Source organism: Somniosus microcephalus, chromosome 2 (assembly GCF_052327205.1).
Source record: "Somniosus microcephalus isolate GS21.2 chromosome 2, FLI_Smic_1.0, whole genome shotgun sequence".
Taxonomy (NCBI): Eukaryota; Metazoa; Chordata; class Chondrichthyes; order Squaliformes; family Somniosidae; genus Somniosus; species Somniosus microcephalus.
The window spans coordinates 302,069,516-302,091,463 of NC_140988.1; the positions used below are offsets into that span (position 1 = coordinate 302,069,516).

At 44.6% G+C, this 21,948-nt stretch overlaps 1 protein-coding gene across 2 annotated transcripts in view; it reads left to right on the forward strand.

Annotated features, from left to right (window-relative positions):
• The first annotated feature begins 1,166 nt into the window (after positions 1-1,166).
• Positions 1,167-21,948, forward strand: part of myorg (myogenesis regulating glycosidase) — a 30,982-nt gene continuing 10,200 nt past the window's right edge. Inside the window, exons 1-2 of one of the 2 annotated variants that reach the window (XM_085973743.1) lie at positions 1,167-1,430; positions 21,676-21,774. The gene's annotated coding sequence lies outside the window, so the exon portion shown is untranslated. The remainder of the gene's footprint in view (positions 1,431-21,675; positions 21,775-21,948) is intronic. The other variant, XM_085973738.1, reaches the window with a different exon arrangement.

Consider the following 21,948-nt stretch of genomic DNA (forward strand, 5'->3'; position numbering starts at 1 on the left):
GGTCATCCAAAACTCGGCTGCCCATGTCTTAACTCGCACCAAGTCCTGTTCACCCATCACCCCTATGCTCACTGAGCTACATTGGCTCCCTGTTAAACAACGCCTCAATTTTAAAGTTCTCATCCTTGTTTTTAAATCTCTCCATGGCCTCGCCCCTCCCCATCTCTGTAATCTCCTCCAGCCTCACAGATATCTGCGTTCCTCTAATTCTGCCTTGAGCATCCCTGATTATAATCGCTCAACCATTGGTGGCTATGCCTCCGGTTGCCTAGGCTCAAAGCTCTAGAATTCCCTCCCTAAACCGCCTCTCGACCCACATTTAAGATGTGCCTTAAAACCTATCTCTTTGACCAAGCTTTTGGTTATCTGCCCTAAATCCTCCTTATGTGGCTCGGTGTCAAATTTTGTTTTATAACACTCCTGTGAAGTACCTTGGGACGTTTTACTACGTTAAAGGTGCTATATAAAGTTGTTGTTGTTGTTGTTGAGTATTCTCCCACATCAGAAATTACAGCCCATAGTAACTATCACATTTTTGATTTTTATCCTAGATACTTCTTTGGGGTCTGCATCGCCGACCACCCCTTTAAATTTATATTGTCTTCCCTATGATCTGGAGCGTGCTTTAACAACAATCTGCATTTATGTAGTGCCTTTAATTTACGTTAAAACGTTAACCTAGGTAAATGACAATTTAAAAAAATGATAGCGAGATCACAACTCTTACTGAAATGTATCACATGCTGCTCCTCTCTTCGAAAGGCGGATGGACTGAAGATGCACGCCTTTCTCTCAGACCAAGACTCAGGCTCTGTGTCAACAAAGAGTTTTAGAAAGAAAAGACTTGCAATTATATATTTTTACTTAAATAAAACAAGTAAATCATGCACTCTGCTACGCTCATTGAGAGGTGAAAATAATAAATACATTACTCGCTTTCTCTCGAAACAAAAACTTTAAACAGAAGGCAGAAAAAAAAAGCTGAGAAAGTTGTCTCAGCTGGCAGATACAGTCAGCACGGCAGCTTTCAACACGCAAATAAAGCAGCTGCCATTTGAACTACAGTGCCCAGGATGCATTGCAATTGGTTGGCGGTTGCTAAGCCCGCCGGTCGGAAGTCCCGCCCCACCTCCAACCCATTGGCTGACACAGCGGCGTCAATGGACGTCCCGTTGATTGACGGCATCACGGTCGAGGTTGTGTTACGTACCCAATGGGCTAAGAGATGCGTTGGAGGAGGCCGGCCTCCTCGAGTGGTTGTGTTATCGAAGTGGGGGCGAATGTGGTGTAGGAATGGGATTTAGTTTCATAAGCAAGGACATGAATGTCAGGTTCAGGTTTCCCCTTGCTTCATGGTATCGCAATGTTAGCTTGCTGCAAGAGGGATAATTGAAGGTAAGCAGCGTGGCCGCAGCGAACTGTTATCATCGGTAAGTTTTTTTCAAATCTCCCACTGCCTGGAGAGGCCCCTTTTTAACCTGCAGTTGGTTACAGAGATACAAACAGGTTATTCTCATTAATTCCCTTCCCTCTCTGTGCAGTTGAAATATTTTAGTGGTTCTAATCTAAAAAGAAAGTCGGGGTTTGTTAATTATTCATTATTTCAGGTGATGCAGTAAATACATAACCTGTTACTTTGGTGTTGGAGGTGAGGAGCATTGGTGCAGGATTCTGGGGATCAGGTTTGCTAAAGTCAGTTACGCTTTCTGGTTTTAATATTGTGACTTCTTTGTGTGCCACCATTAAAAAATAAGGTATGCTATCTTAGGGACAAGTTGGCTAAGGTTGATTGGGAAACTAGGTTAAAAGATATGCAATGGCAAACATTTTAAAGAAATAATTCATAATCTGCAACAAATATACATTCCCTTAAGGAATAAAACCCTCGCAGGAAAGGTGGTCCAACCGTGGCTAACAAGAGAAGTTAAATACAGTATTAGATTAATGGAAGATGCTTATAATGCCAAAAAGAATAATAAGCTTGAGGATTGGGAGGATTTTAGAATTCAGCAAAGGATGACCAAGTAATTGATGGGGAGAGAGAAAATAGAATATGAGAGTAAGCTAGCAAGAGACATAAAACAGATGGTAAAAGCTTCTATATGCATGTAAAAATGAAGAGATTAGTGAAAGTATGGGTGAGCCCCTTACAGGCAGAGACAGGAGAAATTATAACAGGGAATAAGGAAATGGCAGAGACATTAATCGAATACTTGGTATCTATCTTCGGTCGTAGACACAAAAAACATTCTGGAAATAGTGGGCATCCAAGGGACTAGTGAGACTGAGGAACTTAAAGAAATAGTACTAGAAAAATTAATGGGACTAAAAGCAGACAAATACCCTGGACCTGATGGCTTACATCCTCGGGTTTTAAAAGTGGTGGCTACAGAGATAATGAATGCATTGGTTTTAATCTTCCAGAATTCCCTAGATTTTAGAATGATCCCTGTGGATTGGAAGGTAGCAAATGTAATTCCGCTATTCAGGAAAGGCGAGAGAGAGATAATAGGCAACTATAGGCCAGTTAGCCTGACATCAGTAGTAGGGAAAATGCTAGAATCTTTTATTAGGGATGTGGTAACAGGGCACTTAGAAAATCATAATGTGGTTGGGCAGAGTCAACGTGGATTTATGAAAGGGAATTTGTGTTTGACAAATCTGAGAGTTTTTTGAGGCTGTAACTAGCAGGGTAGATAAGGGGGAACCAGTGGATGTAGTGTACTTGGATTTTCAAAAAGTATTTGATAAGGAGCCACACAAGACGTTATTGCACAAAATTATGGCTCATGGGATAATATATTGGCATGGATAGAGGATTGGTTAACGGACAGAAAACCGAGCATAGGAATAAACCGGTCATTTTTGGTTTGGTAGGCTGTAACTAATTGGGTACCACAAGGATCAGTGCTTGGGCCACAGCTATTTACAATCTATATCAATGACTTAGATGAAGGGAACTGAGTGTACTGTATCCAAGTTTGCTGACGATACAAAGTTATGTGGGGAAAGTAAGCTGTGAGGAGGACACAAGCAGGCTGCAAAGGGATTTAGACAGGTTAAGTGATTCGGCAAGGATGCGGCAGATGGAATATAATGTGGGGAAGTGTGAAGTTAGCCACTTTGGTAGGAAAAATAGAAAAGCAGAATTTATTTTAAATGGTGTGAGACTGGGAAATGTTGGGATCTGGGTGTCCTTGAACACGAATTACAGAAAGTTAACATGCAGGTACAGCAAGCAATTAGGAAAGCAAATGGTATGTTAGCCTTTATTACAAAGGGATTAGAGTATAAGACTAAAGTCTTACTACAATCATATAGGGCCTTGGTGAGACCACACCTGGAGTACTGTGTACAGTTTTGGTCTCCTTACCCAAGGAAGGATATACTTGCCTTAGATGGAGTGCAATGAAGGTTCACTAGACTGATTCCTGGGATGAGGGGATTGTCCTATGAGGAGAGATTGAGTAGACTAGGCCTATATTCCATGGAGTTTAGAAGAATGAGAGGTGGTCTCATTGAAACATATAAAATTCTTAAGGGGCTTGACAGGGTAGATGCTACGTGTGTGTTTCCCCTGGCTGGGGAGTCTAGAACGAGAGGTCACAGTCTCAGAATAAGGGGTCGGCCATTTATGACTGAGATGAGAAATTTCTGCACTCAAAGGGTTGTGAATCTTTGGAATTCTCTGCCCCAGAGAGTTATGGATGCTCAGTCGTTGAGTATATTGAAGACAGAGATTGATAGATTTTTGGATACTAAGGGAATCAAGGGGTATGGGGATAGTGCAGGAAGGTGGAGTTCAGGTAGAAGATCAGCCATGATCTTATTGAATGGCGGAGCAGGCTCGAAGGGTCAAATGGCTTATTCCTGCTCCTATTTCTAGTATTCTTGTATGCTTAAATGGATTTTCAACCTGTCAGGTCTTTCTAATTGTAAATCTCATTGCTAAAATGTCCCAAGCATTTTTGTTTTAGAAATAAACTGTTTAATCAGATAGTGTTTGAACTTTTCAGATCTGTAACACTGTGGCACTGTGCCTAGTGCCACAAAGTTACAGATCAGAAAAGTTAGAATACAGAATATGTATACATACTCCAGACTGCGTCATTATTACTTAGAGCGTATGTGAAAGATCCTCTGACTGTGACCATGGCTCACTATCCCTCCTCGACCTCTCAGCCTTTGACACAGCCGACCACAACATCCTTCTTCAAATCTTCTCCTCCGTTGTCCAACTTGGTGGGACTGCCCTCGCTTGGTTCCACTCATCTTTCAAAGTAATCATCTTCGCCTCCGCTCCCCAATCCCGAAAAAAACCTCTCTTCTTGCCAGCAATTCCATCCCCTGCCCATCCATTGTCTCAGGCTGTTTGCAATCTCGGCATCTTATTTGATCCCCTCCATCACAAAGACCACCTACTCTGTAACATTGCCTTCCTTTCCTTTGCCTCTGTCTCTTTCATTGCCTTAGCCCATCTGCGGCAGAAACCCTCGTCCATGCATTTGTCACTTCTGAACTCGACTATTCCAATGATCTGGCCACCCATCTTGCACCCTCCATTAAATTTATCTCATCCAAAACTCTGCTGCCTCTTTCCTAACCTTCACCAAGTCCCACTTGCCTATCAACCCCTGACCTACATTAGTTCCTGGTTCCCCAGCATTTCTGATTTAAAATCTCATCCTGTGTTTAATTCTCTTCTTGGCCTCTCCTCTCCCTTTCTGTAACCTAGTCCAGCCCTACAGCTCCTCCCTAAGACTTTGTGTTCTTCTGATTCTGGTATCCCTCTCCCTTTGCTCTACCATCAGCGATTGTGCCTTCAGCCATCTAGGCCTTATGCTCTGGAATACCTAAACCTCACCAACTGCTTAAAACTCACTTCTTTGACCAATTGTTTGGTCACCCCTCCTAATATCTCCTCCTTTGGCAGCCATGTTTTGTCTGATTTTTATATGAGTGTATCTAGCCCTGGGATGTTTTTCTACATTAAAAATGGTATATACAGGAAACTTCGCGATATCCGGCACCGACGGGACCGGCGTGATGCCGATCTATGAAAACTTCCGGACAGACCAGCACTAATGTTGAAGGATACGGAGGTTTTCATCTCTGTATCTGACAACAAACACTGTTGCTTAGCAACAGCTTGTAAACAGTCGGCCCGTACCTTGGAAGCATCTCTGTTGCTTAGCAACAGCTTCAGAGAGGCTTTCCAGAGACTGTTTTAAAAAAAAAAAATGCATGCTAGGAGAAGAAAAAAAAAGAAAAAAACCTAACAAAACGGCTGCTGATTTCTGCCGTTAGATCGAGGTTTCCGGACATACAACCTCCGGATAAACCAAAGTTTCCTGTAATTTGAAGTTGTTTATTTATAATTTGTGTGTTTAATGGTTTCCTGGGATTGAGAGTGAAAGGTATAATCACAAGAGAAGATTGAATGAGAAGGCTATTCGGCCCTCTAATTCCTCCATCCAGAATGACTCTACAGCTCCCTCATTTGCAGTATCTAATTGATTCCAGGGTTTTTGCCTCCACTGTTTTGCCTGGAAGCCTAATCCATATGTCGATCCTGGTGTGAAGAAGAATTTCCTGATATTACTCCTAAATTTTCCTTTTTACTAGTTTGTATTGTGTCCCTTTAATCCTACTGCATAATTTAATTTTAAATTTCAATAAAAAATAATCGTGCCTTGGTTAACCAGTTCTGGATTTACCTTTCCCACTTATCTTCTGATTACTTCTCAGATGGCGCTTTACCAGGCTGAAAAACCCCATGTTTCTCTGGTCTTTAACTCTGCCCCCTAACCCTGGGGATCAGCCTTGTGGCTCCTCTCTGCACTGCTTCAATGCGTGAATGTCTCTCTGGAGTCTCGGCAACCAGAAATGGACACACTATAGATCTGACCGGATCACTGTACAGCTTGCTTATAACTTCCCCTGACTATCCTATTGTTTTGCCTATTTGTTTCAGCAGTCTATTGGCCTTATTGATTGCTGCTCTGAATTGGTTGGATATGTTTAATGTCCAGTTTACCAAGACTCCTAGGTCTCTTTGTTACTTTAACACCATTCAGGGAGTAGGTCTGTCAAACATTTTTCCTCATGTGCAGTACTTTACACTTGTCTGCAATAAATTTCAGCTGTCATTCATTAATTTCAGAGCTGCTTTTGATTTCACTGCTCCTCCCAGTTTCTTTCATCAGCAAATCTGACCACATATGTGAGTGTTACATAATCGGTCGCTAGTTGTTTTCTTCGAATAACACCCAGTGGTGAGACCATTGAAGTGCATAGAGCCAGTTGAATGTGGGTCAAGTACTAAAATTTTACTTATTTACTATGTTGTATGTTGAATTTAATTTACTTTTGCTGTTCAGTATTATGAACTGTTAACTTGTTCTGTTGTTGCCTTACCTGTGGGCAGATTTCAGCTGGTAATAGGTTAGTTAATTAGGTAGGTGGTGTGATTAAACTGTTTTTTGATTGACTGATTTTATTTTTGTCTTCCACCTGGCAGTTGGACTATTGTGTAAATTAAGAAAGTATAAATTTGTGTTTACTAGTTTTAAACACTGAAATTGGTGCAGATTGTGAGGTTTTTAGCCTCGGCAGGAGCGATTGAGGCAAGTACGGACATTTACTTATTTATTATTTTATATTTTGACATGAATTTACTTAATTTTAGCTATATTTGGTTTAAGAACTGCTCAAACAATAGGATGTGATGGGCCAGTTTAGTATGGATTTTAGCCTCAGTGAGCGATCAGCCTTTATGTCTCAGTTGGTCTAAAATTATATTTGAGGGATTAAATCGCTAAATTGTGTTTGATGTAATAAACTTCTAAGAGAAAATTTTGGTTTAGCCTGTGACATGCAGTAACTGTGTAACATGAGACGTGCTATATGCTTCATGTGTCGGGGATGACCGCATGTGCAGAAATTGTTTGCAACTGTTTTATCCCTGAGTTTAAGGTTTCAGCTTGAGCTGCTGGGGATGCTCTGTGACATAAGGGAGGCTAAGTGGTTCTTGGAATCCACAATTGGAGGTGGCTGTGACAAACATGAAGCACTTTTGTTTTGTTGGTGGTTGTCACTTTAAATCAGATGCAATACATGAGATTTTACAAATCCACCAACTGACTCAACCTATTTTGTTACATATGTTGTGACGTTTGTTCTCGTCTCTCTGGTAACAGGCTTACACAATTTTCAAATATGCAGCATACAGACTCGTAACTGGTTCAGTTGTGAAATTGAGAGCCTGTTATTTATGAATGAGGCTGACAGTTATGAACTTATATCCAGTCTTATCAACCGGTCAAGAGGTATAAAAATGAGAGAACAGACAAGAGCCCTCTTAAATAAAAACAGAAAATGCTGGAAATACTCAGCAGGTCAGGCAGCATCTGTGGAGAGAGAAACAGAGTTAACGTTTCAGGTCGATGACCTTTCGTCTGAACTTCCAACATTTTCTGTGTTCTTTTCAGATTTCCAGCATCCGCAGTATTTTGCTTTTGTAAGAGCCCTCTTAATGTAGTTGAATCAAACAAGCTGAGATCTTCATAGAAAAAAGAAAGACTTGCATTTATATAGCGTCTTTCACAACCATCGGACGTCCCAAAACACTTTACAGCCAATGAAGTATTTTTTGAAGTGTAGTCACTGTAGTAATGTAGGAAACACGGCAGCCAATTTACGCACTGCATGCTCCCACAAACAGCAATGTACTAATGACCAGATAATCTGTTTTTTTAGTGATGTTGATTGAGAGATAAATATTGGCTAGGATACCAGGGATAACTCCCCTGTTCTTCGAAATAGTGTCTTAGGATCTTTTACGTCCACCTGAGGGGGCAACGGGGCCTTGGATTAATGTCTCATCTAAAACACAGCACCTCTGACAGTGCAGCACTCCCTCAGTACTGCACTGTTCAGTACAGCCTAGATTTTTGTGCTCCAGTCTCTGGAGGGACTTGAACTCTCAACCTTCTGACTCAGAGGCTAGGGTGCTACCAACTGAACCACGGCTGACAAGGTAGCTTTTAGTTCGCCCTCTTCAGCCCATAGAGACGAGAAGGATGGGAGATATGTACGTATCAATTGTTGATAGAGGTATAGGTGAACATTTGGAACTAAGGAGATAGACAATTAAAATTTCTACTGTAAATGCATACAATCTCCGAACAGATACAAATATATATAGAATTTCCTGTGGTTTGATCATGGTGAATCCTCCGCACACCTCACTTATGCGTCTCTGATAGTTGCAGTCTCTTTTATTCGTTCGTGGGATGTCGGCGTCACTGGTGAGGCCAGCATTTATTGCCTGTGGTAAACCACTGTTTGTATTCCACTGTGTACATGCCTGGACATGCCTCGGCTGACTCCTCCCACAAGTCCTAGTATAAAGGTGACTGCTCCCCAGCCCTTTGTATTTCTGGACCGGTCGACCACTCGAGGCAGACCTTCATTCTTTTGTTAATAAAAGCCTTTAGTTACTCTCTTAACTCTCAGTCTTTTGAGTAATTGATAGCGCATCAATTTTATTAACAAAATTTTTATAATGGAGAAGATCCTCACACCAGCATGCCTGGACTTAGATCATCGGGAGGCGGACTCATCCACCAAGTTTACTCACTGGCTTAAGTGTTTCGAAAAATTCCTGACCGCCTCTGCAGCAATCAAATCGGACGAGGACAAACTGGATGTCCTGACCTCCAAAGTGAACCACCGAGTGTACTCGGTCATCCAAGACGCGACCTCGTACGCGGACGCTATCAAGCTCCTCAAGGACCAGTACACGCGCCCAGTGAACGAAGTGTACGCCAGGCACCTTCTGGGGAGTCGTAAACAACAACCTGGGGAATCGACCGTGGAATACCTTCAGGCACTGTCTGTGCTTGGCCGGGCCTGTGGTTGTAAGGATGTAAAGGCCGCCGTGTACACAGAGGAACTTATCCGGGACGCTTTTGTAGCGGGCCACAGATCCAATTACACCCGACAGCGACTGTTGGAGCAGAGTGACCTCAACCTCAACAAGGCCTCTGAACTCGCACTATCATTGGATGCAGCCTACCGGGGCATGGATGCCTACTCCTCTGCACCGTGGACGCTGCGGGGAATGACAGCCTGGGACACGGTAGGACCGCCTCATAGCGCCGTGCCACCCCAGCCACACCCCAGCAACGGCCCAACTACCGCAGCAGTGTCCCAAGGCCAGACAGCAGTGCCCCAAGGCCAGAAATGCTACTTCTGTGGCCAGGCAAAACACCCCAGAGCGCGCTGCCCGGCGAAAAACGCGATCTGCTCGGGCTGCAGGAAGAAGGGACACTACGCTAACGTCTGCAGGGCCAAAGCCACCCCGAACCCCAGCAGCGCCGCGTGTGGGCCATGCGGGCCGCCATCTTGGGCTTCCCCGGCCATGTGCGAACCACCGGTACAGCAGCCATTTTGGACGCCTCCAGCCACACGGGGATCATGGACGCCGCCATCTTGGACGACAGCCGGAACGTAGCAGGCCCCCAACACCGCCCCATCTGATACCTGCAGCGACACACCGACCCCTACGCTGGCATCCGTTACACTGGACCAAGCGAGACCGCACCAGCTGGCCAGTTCCACAATGGACATTAAGGTAAATGGCCACGATACAATCTGCCTTTTTGACTCTGGGAGCACGGAGAGCTTCATCCACCCCGACACGGTGCGGCGTTGCTCTCTCCCAGTCCTGCCTGCGCACCAGCGGATTTCTATGGCCTCCGAGTCCCAGTCGGCGGACATCGGCGGCTACTGCGTAGTGACACTCGTAGTAGACAGGACCGTGTACGATCATTTTAAACTTCTGGTCCTGCCTGACCTCTGTGCTGCCGTCCTGCTGGGGTTAGATTTTCAGTGCCACCTTAAAAGTGTTACGATGGCGTACGGTGGACCCCTACCCCCACTCACAGTCCGCAGCCAGCAGCTCCCAAATTGCCCGCCGCGCACCAGGTGCAACCTCTCCATACTCAGAGTCACCCCCCCCCCCACTGTTTGCTAACCTCACCCCCGACTGTAAGCCCATCGCCACAAAGAGCAGGCGATACAGTGCCGGGGACAGGGTTTTCATTAAAACCGAAGTGGAGCGGCTCCTGAAGGAAGGGATTATTGAGGGCAGCACCAGCCCCTGGCGAGCCCAGGTTGTGGTCGTTAAGACCGGTGAGAAGCAGCGCCTGGTCATCGACTACAGCCAGACAATAAATCGCTACACCCTGCTGGACGCCTACCCACTCCCCCGCATAGCTGATATGGTCAACCAGATCGCGCAGTACCGCGTCTTCTCGACCATTGACCTGAAATCAGCGTACCACCAGCTCCCTATCCGCCCTGAGGACCGCCAGTATACTGCCTTTGAGGCAAACGGCCGCCTCTATCACTTCCTTAGGGTTCCCTTTGGCGTCACCAACGGGGTCTCCGTCTTCCAAAGGGAGATGGACCGGATGGTAGATCAAAATGCGTTGCAGGCCACTTTCCCATATCTGGACAATGTGACCATCTGCGGCCGTGACTTGCAGGACCATGACGCAAACCTCGAAAAATTCCTCCGCACCGCCCAACTCCTGAACCTGACATATAACAAGGAGAAGTGCATATTCCGCACAAACCGCCTCGCCATCCTTGGCTGTGTTGTGGAACATGGAGTCATCGGCCCCGACCGGATGCGTCCCCTTATGGAACTCCCACTGCCTCAAGGCCCTGAAGAGGTGCCTAGGGTTTTTCTCCTATTACGCCCAGTGGGTCCCCTACTATGCGGACAAGGCCCATCCGCTGATCAAGTCCACCTCTTTTCCCTTGACGGCAGAGGCCCGCTTAGCCTTCCACCGTATCAAGGAAGACATTGCCAAAGCCACCATGCACGCAGTGGACGAATCCATCCCCTTCCAGGTGGAAAGCGACGCGTCTGACTTTGCCCTGGCCGCTACCCTCAATCAGGCGGGGAGACCCGTGGCCTTCTTTTCACGAACCCTCCAAGGCCCGGAGACCAGACACTCCGCTGTTGAGAAGGAGGCCCAGGCGATTGTGGAGGCTGTGCGTCATTGGAGGCACTACCTGGCAGGAAAACGATTTACCCTGCTCACTGACCAGCGTTCAGTTGCTTTCATGTTTAACAACAAGCAGAGGGGCAAAATCAAAAATGACAAGATCTTGAGGTGGAGAATCGAACTTTCCACCTACAATTACGAGATCTTGTACCGGCCCGGGAAGCTCCATCAACCCCCGGATGCGCTATCGCGTGGCACCTGCGCCAGCGCGCAGATCGATAGACTGCGGGCCCTCCACAATGACCTCTGCCACCCGGGGGTCACCAGGTTCTTCCACTTCATCAAGGCCCGCAACCTGCCTTACTCTATTGAGGAGGTCAGGACCATGACCAGGAACTGCCAAGTCTGCGCTGAGTGCAAACCGCACTTTTATAGACCAGACAGGGCCCACCTGATAAAAGCCACTCGCCCCTTCGAGCGCCTGAGCGTTGATCTTAAAGGGCCTCTTCCCCTCCTCCGACCGCAATGTGTACTTCCTCAATATTATTGATGAGTACTCCCATTTCCTGTTCGCCATCCCCTGCCCGGACATGACCAGTGCCACGGTCATTAAATGTCTGAACGACCTCTTCACCCTGTTCGGTTTCCCCAGCTATATCCATAGCGACCGGGGCTCATCGTTTATGAGCGACGAACTCCGTCAGTACCTGCTAACTAGGGGTATTGCCACAAGCAGGACCACCAGTTACAACCCCCGGGGGAACGGACAGGTGGAAAGAGAAAATGCGACAGTTTGGAAGGCCGCCCTGCTAGCCTTAAAGTCTAGGGGCCTTCCAACCTCCCGCTGGCAGGATGTGCTCCCCGATGCGCTCCACTCTATTCGGTCACTGCTCTGCACTGCCACTAACGCCACCCCTCATGAGAAAATGTTTGTCTTCCCAAGGAAGTCCACATCGGGGACATCGCTACCGCCATGGCTGACGTCCCCAGGGCCGGTCCTACTGAGAAGGCACGTGAGGACCCATAAAACGGACCCCCTGGTCGAGAGGGTCGACCTCCTCCACGCCAACCCCCCCAGTATGCTTACATTGCATACCTGGACGGGCGGGAGGACACAGTCTCCATAAGAGACCTTGCACCCTTGGGGGCCGCAGTAACCCACTACTCACTACCACCCCCCCCCCCCCCCCCCCTCACGATCCGATATCCAGCCCCAGCAGACGGCAGGCCTGGGCCCCGCGACCCGCTCGACATCTACGAGGACAACACGCCTGTGCCACAGCCCACGCAGGACTCGACGCCGGAAGCTCCACTACCCCTGCCGTCGCCACGCCGATCACAGCGGCAGACAAGACCTCCGGAGAGACTCCAATACACTAACTTTTAATACACTTCACCCCGCCGGACTCAATTTTAAACAAGGGGTGAATGTGGTAAACCACTGTTTGTATTCCACTGTGTACATGCCTGGACATGCCTCGGCTGACTCCTCCCACAAGTCCTAGTATAAAGGTGACTGCTCCCCAGCCCTTTGTATTTCTGGACTGGTCGACCACTCGAGGCAGACCTTCATTCTTTTGTTAATAAAAGCCTTTAGTTACTCTCTTAACTCTCAGTCTTTTATGCGTAATTGATAGCGCATCATTGCCCATCCCTAATTGCCCTTGAGACGGTGGTGGTGAGCCGCTTCTTGAACCGCTGCAGTCTTTGGTGAAGGTACTCCCATACTGCTGTTTGGGAGGGAGTTCCAGGGTTTTGACCCAGCGACGATGAAGGAATAGCAATTATATTTCCAAGTCAGGATGGTGTGTAACTTGGAGGTGGTGATGTTCCCATGCGCCTGCTGCCCTTGTCCTTCTAGGTGGTAGAGGTTGCGGGTTTGGGAGGTGCTGTCGAAGAAGCCTTGCCTGTACAGATAGCAGACCGTTTGTACCTTGTTATTCCCAAACTTCCATGGCCTTGTGATTTCCCTGGCCATGTTATTTCCAAGGTCTCGCTATGCTGTTCAGTTTGAATGCTCTATTGTCTATACTGATAGGATGTGTGTGTTCTTTATTAAAGTCAGTCAAGTTAGCTTAATTTTCCCATCTACCCTTGCTGCTAAGCTGGTTATGATCAGTTACTTTGCTTTGTGAACTAATTATGATTACATATATGTGTGTTAACATAAAGTAAGTATTATTAATTAAATCATTGATTTGCTTATTAAGGAAATTAACTATAATCTCACATGAATGCAGAACATTTTGTTTTAGTTATCATAGATCAGATGGAGGAACAAATAGCCCTGCTATTATCAGAGTGGTGTTCCAAGGGATGTCACCATAGATCAAAACATCAGGCCCCAGCCTGGGTTAATGGCTTTGATAGCTGTGTGTGAAACCTTTGCGAAGGTGAGAGGATCATTGATTGGCTGGAATCCTCTTTGATGGACAGCTCAAGGTCAGAGTTCTCCTGTTACAGATTATATTCAGCCACATGTACAGTAATTCAACAGGCTGTTTACAGTCTCTGTTTCCGTACTGCAACCACATCCAGTGGGCTCGGTGTTGGGACCAGCCAGCAGCATAGCTGAGCTACATTTCCATGGTAGCCTGTCCTACAGGGTAAGAAGTGAGTCTGCATCTTTAAAGTCTGTTTTTAAAGAGAAAGTGAGAGGCATCTATTATTTTACATATCAAGGAAATAAGAGTAATGCAAGCTTTGCTGTGTTATACTAATTATTGTTTGCTCGTATTTTAATGTAATTGAAATCATTTGTTGGTTCAAAGCACGAACCTCAGTCTGGTAAGAGTGTACATTCAATCGAAGAGAACAGAATTCACGTGATAGCACGTGATACATTCTGTGCAGGGTTAAGGTTCTCGATTACTATCCCTGGTTATCACTATTGTTTACTTCAATATTAGGTAGAAAAAGGAGCACTCAGGATTGTAGGGGACATGAAATCTGTTTACAAGAGTGGCCAGTGATGCTGAAGTTGGGAAAATATCTAGTGTAAAGACCTAAAAATGTAACACCGGGTAAAAGTGATTTTGTTGAGCTTTGCACATGTTTAGAATTTAATAATGAAGTAACTCTATTCATAAAACTTATTTTTTAAGATATTAGTTTTCTAGAATGTGCTGGTGTATCTTGATGTTTTGCACTATATTGCACCACATTGATTATGTCGTGAATGGGCAGTAGATAGCAATTTCATTGGAAGTTTGGATGATATTGATATATGAAGTCTGAAGGGCTTAAGTTACAGCTCTCACCTGAACACTGCCCCCTAATCATTCCCATGTACTGTGGAGCTCATGGGGACTTTTTATTATGATAGTTGTCATGTGCTCATTGTGATTGAAGATTGTGCTCCTTGTGATGAAGATTGCAACAAGTCCTCACCTGAAGAATTAATATAATTTCAAGGTTATTGAGCAGATCAACTGAAAATAATAATAGATATAAACTGATAATTGATAACCTTGTATATTTGAATTATTAAGATTTTACACACAGCCCTCTTTCCCCAACAGCATTAAAAAAAAAAAAAAAATCTGATGGGTGGTGAGAGAAATTATTTTTAATGGGTTTGGATCTTCAGCTGTAGTGCTGCCTATTGCTTTAGTGTCCCCTCCAGGCGAGGATAGGGAAAATTTGGCAAGGAAACTCTGATTGCTATCCAGTGACTCCTGGCGGAAGGTGCCTGGTTGTTGTAAGGGGACAGGATCAGAGTCAGCCCTAACGGACCCCATGTTTGAACAGCCTGCCGGCACTTTCTCTCTCTGGGCTCACCATGAAGAATGGCTACCCGGGTGAGGTGTCAGAAGGCATTCATAGGCTATGGAACTGTACTTCAGGAGCGACATGGTAAAAGGAGAATACTGGAAAAAGCAACAAAAAAAAATGAGCAAATTGATCACTGAGCATTGCTGATCCTGCCTCTGACTCTGGTGAAATGAGCAGCATGATGGCGAGCCTGTGAAATAGGGCGTAGCTGTAGCTGTACAGAAATGCATAAGAACATAAGAAATAGGAGCAGGAGTAGGCCAATCGGCCCCTCGAGCCTGCTCCGCCATTCAATAAGATCATGGCTGATCTGATCCTAACCGCCAATCCACTATCATAGAACCATCTCCTGAATCTAACAGAATTAGACACACGAAATAGGAGCAGGATCAGGCTACACGGCCCCTGGGCCCACTCCGCTACCCACAGGGGCATGACCGATCCGAACCTAGACTCATGTCCAAATTCCTGCCCGCTCCCCGTAACCCTTAATTCCCTTTACTTCTAGGAAACTGTCTATTTCTGTTTTAAATTTATGTAATGATGTAGCTTCTACAGCTTTTTGGGGCAGCATATTCCATGGACCTACCACCCTCTGAGTGAAGTAGTTCCTCCTCATCTCAGTTTTGAAAGAGCAGCCCCTTATTCTAAGACTATGCCCCCTAGTTCTAGTTTCACCCATCATCGGGAACATCTTCCCCGCATCCACCCGATCCAACCCCTTCACAATCTTATATGTTTCAATAAGATCGCCTCTCATTCTTCTGAACTCCAATGAGTAGAGTCCCAATCTACTCAACCTCTCACATATGTCCATCCCCTCATCCCCGGGATTAACCGAGTGAACCTCCTTTGGCCACAGTTTCCTTTCCCAACCAATGTTGAAAATAGTCTTGGGTGAGTTTTTTAAACACTGTTCTTGAATTTTATTATTAGATAAGGAATTTTATATAGGGCAAGTGACTGGTACTGTAAGTGCTTTGGTATGTCCATAATTTATGCTTGGTGGTAAAGATTGTACTTCAGTTATGTTTATCTACAGCTAAATGTTGTATAATTATGTTCCCTCATTCCAGTGACTCCTGTCAGCAGCTGTATGACTCTTGGTACATATGGGGAACACTGAAATAAATTAATGCTGCAGGGGTCGGCGTGGGAGGTGGCGGCGGGGGTGGGGTGGGGGGAGGACGAGACTGTGAGGATAATGCGGCTGCTGTAATGGGTAGTACCAAGTCATCTGGAGCACTGTTTTAGGTAGATTCCAGTGACATCACTCCATACCCCAGAGATTAATCACAAGCTAATGTAAAAAGAGGAAGTGATGGCTTTGTAGCTGAATCCTGGCTAACGCACAACACTTGTCTAGATTTTCTCTATTGGAGTAATTGATCCTAGACTCAAATGAAAATGTGCTGTCCACACCCAATTTTCCTTGGTCAGCTCACTGACTTACTTCAGGTGCAGATTTGGATGGTTGTAGGAGCGCACTATCAGTGCGACTGCAAACTGCACGCAAGTGAAATTTAAAGGGATAGGAGCAATTAAAGGGGTGTCAAAATAGGGGACAAAACTTCAGAAAGCCTTTGGAGAGTCTCAACAGGCATCACAGTCCATTAGCAGCTTCTACCTAGGCTGAAGAAACAGAGGACAAAGAGACGGGAATGAAAGGAGACTTAAGGTGCAGACATGAGTCTGTCTGCAAGCAAATAGCCCAGCACAGGACTCCCTGTTTGGCTGCTGTTAAAATGTGGTGCTTTATGATGTGCTTCTGAGGAAGGTGGTCCTCAATGCTCTCTATGGCACCATCCCTATGCTTCAGTATTGCAACATTGGGGCAGGTTTGAGGCTCTAGGTGATCATTACTTTCAATGGATGTGTTAGCCCTATGCTGCAGGTATATTTTCAGTGATGGCAAGGCTCTGCATCTGCCTTCCTGCTGACCCAGCCCCGGAGAAGACAGTTCCCCCAGTCATTGCTAGGTAAGTGTGCTACTGCCTGCAGAAGTGGTTGGTGGTATCTTGGCAGATGTGGCCAATCAGGGTACACTGGCTGTTGATCATGCTGGCACCTGCCTTTTATGTAGTACCACTGAAAGGGCATAACAAGATTGGGCATTCAACACTCAGGCAATGAAAGACAACAGTTTGTCATCGGGTCTGCTGTCCCATCTTCCTTTAGAAAGAGGAGCCTCCCAGCAGCACTAATTGTTTGAAGTCAGGTATGTTCACCTCTGTCTGCAGCGTGTACCATCTATAAGATGCACTGCAGCCTCGCCAAGGCTTCTTCGTCAGCACCTCCCAAACCCACGACCTCTACCACCTAGAAGGACAAGGGCCACAGGCGCACAGGAACACCACCACCTCCAAGTTCCCCTCCAAGTCACACACCATCCTGGCTTGGAAATATATCGCCTTTCCTTCATAGTCGCTGGGTCAAAATCCTGGAACTCCCTAACAGCGCCGTGGGAGTACCTTCACCGCAAGGACTGCAGCAGTTCAAGAAGGTGGCTCACCACCACCTTCTCGAGGGCAACTAGGGATGGGCAATAAATGCTGGCCTTGCCTGCGACGCCCACATCCCAGGAACAAATTAAAATAAAATATGGGTACACATCCACTGTGGACACGGAACAGCTATTGTGTACCCTGAGCTGCCTGGCATTCCTCAGCAGGTCCTCTTCCAATCATGTCGGCTAGGGATTTTCATTACAGTATTGAAAAACCCCATTATGTGCCAGTAATAGTGCTGGAGGCAAAAATAAATTACAACTGGCACAAAGACCTAAGTGGCAGGAGACACAAACATTTTAAATATTACTGTATTCTTTTCATGAGTTCCAGTATATTTGCCACTGGCTAGCAACCCTTGATGCCCATTTCAAATGGGCATAATTAACATTTGACATCTTGCTTGTCACATGGGGTAACAATGTAGAGTGAGGGGATTAATATAGGTTCAGTATCTGCTTAGCTCATGATTGTGACCTGCTTTGAGTTTGGAGGTGCCGAGTAGGGACTGCAGTGTCGCTCTGCAGGGGTGTGACAAAATGGAAGCAAGTGTCATACATAAGCAGTGCCATCATCTCATGGCAAGTACGTAGAGGAAACATTGGCAGCGGTCTAGAAACAGGGCCTTTGGCCATCCTCTTGGCAGGGGAAACAGAATGGAATTCCCATGTATCTCGTTCTATAAATGTCAATATCTGAGTAAAGATTTCTTCACAAACCAGCTCTGCTTTTATACCACGATACAGCTGTATTATTGTTTGACATGTGTGTCATCTTGATTCAGTTGAGCGCACTCTCACTTCTGGGTCACAAGATTGTCCATTCAAACCTCGTGGCTGACGCTCCAGTACCGTAGTAATGGAGTACTGCACTGTTGGATGTGCTGTCCTTCATTAGTTAATTTTCCAACTTCCAGTGGTTCAGGTGGATGTTAAAAATTGCACGGCACTATTCATAGATGGGCAGGGAATTCTCCTGGTCAAAATTCTCCCTGCAAATAATAGCAAAGAAAAACAGATTAACTGGGCATTGTGAAAGCACTGTGCACAAAATGGATATTACCTTCGTATATTTAATAGTCACTACACTTTAGAGTAATTCATCGTATTGAAACACTTTGAGATGTGATAAATGCAAGTCTTCCTTAAATTGATTACGGCTTTATTGTGAGGTAGATGGTGTAGTTTTGGAATAGGATCATTCTTGACAGCAATGAAGCTGATCCTCAGTATGTTCCCCTTTCCCAGTTATTTATACTGATATTTTCTTCTCCCTTCCCATTGTGGATTTGCAGTTCTTTTTGAAGTTGCCCAGGGATGTTTGACCCACTGTCAAGTTTCCAATGACCACTCAGCATGGTGCAGGCCTGGCTGGCTGACTTAAGTTGTAATATTTGAGATAAGCAACCAAATGCCTCATCAACATCCCCTTCTGATTCTGGTACAACCATCTATCTCCCTCTGCAACACAAAAAAAACTTTATCCCAAATAATATCACAATTTATTTAATGGATAAATGCTTAAAGAAATATTTTGAATGTTTTCCCCCACTCATGCCTCGCAGTTATTTGTAACTGTTCTACCTGAATATCCTAGTACTGTACAGTATTGGGGATTGTAGTTCGCTATGAGCAGGATAAAAGCTACATGATGCATCTCTCTCACGCACCACTTCTTCACAGCAGCTATAATTCCCCGATCCTTTTCTAACTGCTTCTGACATGGATTATGTGGATATAATAGTTCCACAGGGGCAAGGTGAAATCTTCCACGGTGAATTTCTCACACCTACATGGAATTTGTTCACAGCAGCTGTAAATCTACATGACCCAGACTCTGGTGAAATTGTTAACTTGTGGGGTGGGGGGGCCCCAGCTGCAGACAAAAAGGCAGGCCGAATGGAGATCGCTTCTTGCAAGTTTTTGTAACATTAAAAACTTTTTTTTTTTTTAAATGAGTAATTTGTTTTTTATGTGTTCTGTTCTAAATGTTGCTACTAGCTGTATACGCTGATCTAAGTGAAGACAAACACTCATGCCTGAAAGCAGTGTGAAGAAGTTATTTAAGCAGTTTGGTTGATTTTCTGCTGGTTACTTGTTCCTCTGAGGTACCTTTTGCAGCAACTTTTGATCTATTCACTGTAGTGTCCGAGTATCAATAATACACGGACTGCAGGAGAACAATAATAACAGGTATTTACTGAACAGAGGGTAACTTAAGACTGAAGTACAGAAGCCTGCTATGGCTTTATATACAGGGGTGGTCACTGCCGGTACTGCAGTATAGAATCAGTTCTCTTATAAAGGTATATAGACAACATTCACATTTAGTCAGTCAAATGTTTAGCAACTAACAGATAAGTGATTATTTAAGCCAGTTATGGCATTTTGCCCAATAGACATGTGACACTTTTTGAGGCCACGCTTTCAATTGTGATGTCTTTGAAAGGTGTGCCACAGTGGATGCATGATGGGTGCAAGACTCATAAATAAACAGCCAGCAGAGGTGACCAGAATCCAGGTTTACCCATTGTTTACAAGAGCAGCATGTGTGACATTCTTGTGTTCAGTCCCAGGGCAGCCCTTGATAAGAGGGATTAGGTCACTTTTTTTAACTGGAGAAGGAGTGTAGCACTTGTGAAAAAAACACTTATTTAAAAAAAGTTCATTCTCAAAATATTTGAAGTGTATAAAGAGATGAATTAGTTCTGTTAGAAATAAGTAGAATTTATCTATATTAATAATATGCTTATTTGCTTTAATGGCAGTAAGTGTTAAGTGGATGTATTTTAAACCTATGATGCACACGTGATTTAACAGATCCCAATCGGATAATTGAGTTCTGAGTTTCCTACACTTGCCAGAAAATTACTAGATTTAAAAGGTAAACAGGAATAGAAGTGGCTTCATCTGTGGGACGTCCAAAGCTCTGCTATATTATTATTGTGACAATGAAATTTCCAAATGTATTTGTCTTTGAACGATGCTTAGAACAGAAAGTAAAGTGTAAATGTGGCTGAGCATTGTGTTCTTTCATCTCTGCATCCTGGGTTCAACTTCAGTCCAGACTCCTCGGATAAGGTCCTCTCGTGGCTGTGCTAGTACAAGTGAAATGAGTTCGGGCAGTTTACTTGAAAATGGGTGATGTCCATGGAGTGAAACTGCCCAATCAGTGCCAAATTTGTGAGTAAGTCTTATTCAAGCAGGCTGTTTGGGTGGGGAGCAGAGGGAGCTCGGCTGAAGAGCACCCCCACCTGCATCAATATCTGAACCCAATCCTATTGTTATCTGGCAACCACACATTCTAGCTGAATTAACTGGAAATTGAGATCCTGGTTGGTTTTATTTTCCCAACTCCAGCCTTCCTTAAATATCTCGTCACTTCCCTGTTTGACCATTTCGCTAGTACTCTCCTTGTTCAGATGTAGCCTATCATTGTGGAATAGCTCCCCTCTGTCCCAGACCTGGTAATAATGCTCAACAAAATGGAATCCCTCGTCCTTTAGCTTTGCATTCACTTATCTAATCTTGCTGCCCTTCCCTATTTACTGACTGACTGTATGACTGAAGAACATGTTTGTAAGAAGTAATCCTGAGATTACTACCTATGAAATCCTGCTCTTTGAATTTAGGAGATTAGAAAACAATTTTTTTTGCAGGCGTTCAGGCCTTTCTTTACTTACATAATTTGTTCCCACATGGAGCATGATGACTGGTTGTTCTCGCTCTCTTTGCAAAATCTTTTTCAATCTTTGCACTATGTTCCTGAACCCAGCAACAAAGCATCCAGGATTGTCAGCCTGGACAGCCAAACATCAAGTCAGCCCCTCTAACTATTTAATTCCCTGCCACTACTGACATTCTAGCTGTTTTGCTAATCTCCCCCATTCTGAGCCATCTCTTGTTTGTTGATGCCATGAGTATTTATTTGGCCCTGCCCAGAGTCCTCATTTTCTCCACAGGAAGCGAGAGCTTCCAATTGGTTTGAGAGCATAAGTTGCTTTGGGCCTTCCTGTTCTAACCTTCACTTCCTGCCTTTCCCCACCCCCTTGGATAGTCACCCATCTTTCCTTCTCCACAGCCTGCTTCTTACCTCTCGTTTCCACAAGTGAAATATTCTTGATTCATAACCATGTCTCTCTATCGATTTAGCATATATCATATTTATTCACGAATCACTCTCCTTGCTGTTACTTTTTTTCTTTCTCTTCACTTGCTTTCTCCTACCTTTCTATTCTCTCAAAGCTGTATGTATGGTGTCAGTTATTCACTTTTTTTTAATAAATGTTGATGTAGTTACTAGTTTTAATGTGTGTATGTAATATTATTTGGTTTGTTGAATACCTTTATTCACTGATCTTTTCACATTTACAGACACTTGGCTTACTTAACCAAAGGTGCCCAATATTTTCTACAAAGTTTATTACCAGAGCATTGCAATGATGTCTGGAATACAGGTTTTCCTATTCTGGGGTAAGCTATGCATTATTACTTTAAAAAAAAATTAAAAAAAATTGGAAGAGTAAATAAAGTTTTACATGTACTTGTGGTTGCTGTTTGATCAACAATAGAATGCAGCAGAAGTAAATGCTGCACTTTCAATTTTAATCCGTAGGGTCAGTTACTGAAGGAATATGTAAACATAAC